Below are 495 nucleotides of genomic sequence, written 5' to 3'. Positions count from 1 at the left end.
GGGACGGGGCTCGGCCGAGGACAGCTGGAATTCAGGAATTGCAAATGATTTACACCGAGCTGCTTCTGCACCTGCTGGGGCTCGTGCCTTTGCTTGTCCGCTGCAACGGCAGAGCGTGCACTGCTGCGTTTTAGCAGCGCCTTCCAGCCTGTATTTCTAGCTCAGGCCTGCTGAGCTACGTTTCGGCACCTTTGAAACACGAGAATCATCGTTCTATGGTTCAGACTCTTAAAACAAGCAGAAACTGGAGAACAGCCATGATAAAGCCAACAGCAGCTTTCTAGCAGTATGGTGCTGTTTCAGCTTGAGCTGTCACACTGTCCATGCAAGGTTCCCAGCTGAGGAATGCAGAGGGCCAGCATGAAATGTTACCCTGCTGCTGAAGAACAGCTTTTCTGGGAGCTGACTGGCAACGACTGTAACTTGATGTATAATCAATGAATATACAGATGTTACAATCTAATATATTTGTTAAATGTCCAGGAAAGTTAGGCT

Source organism: Meleagris gallopavo, chromosome 3, assembly GCF_000146605.3.
Source record: "Meleagris gallopavo isolate NT-WF06-2002-E0010 breed Aviagen turkey brand Nicholas breeding stock chromosome 3, Turkey_5.1, whole genome shotgun sequence".
NCBI lineage: Eukaryota > Metazoa > Chordata > Aves > Galliformes > Phasianidae > Meleagris > Meleagris gallopavo.
The sequence above is the reverse complement of the archived record's forward strand: the minus strand, read 5'-3'. Positions refer to the sequence as shown.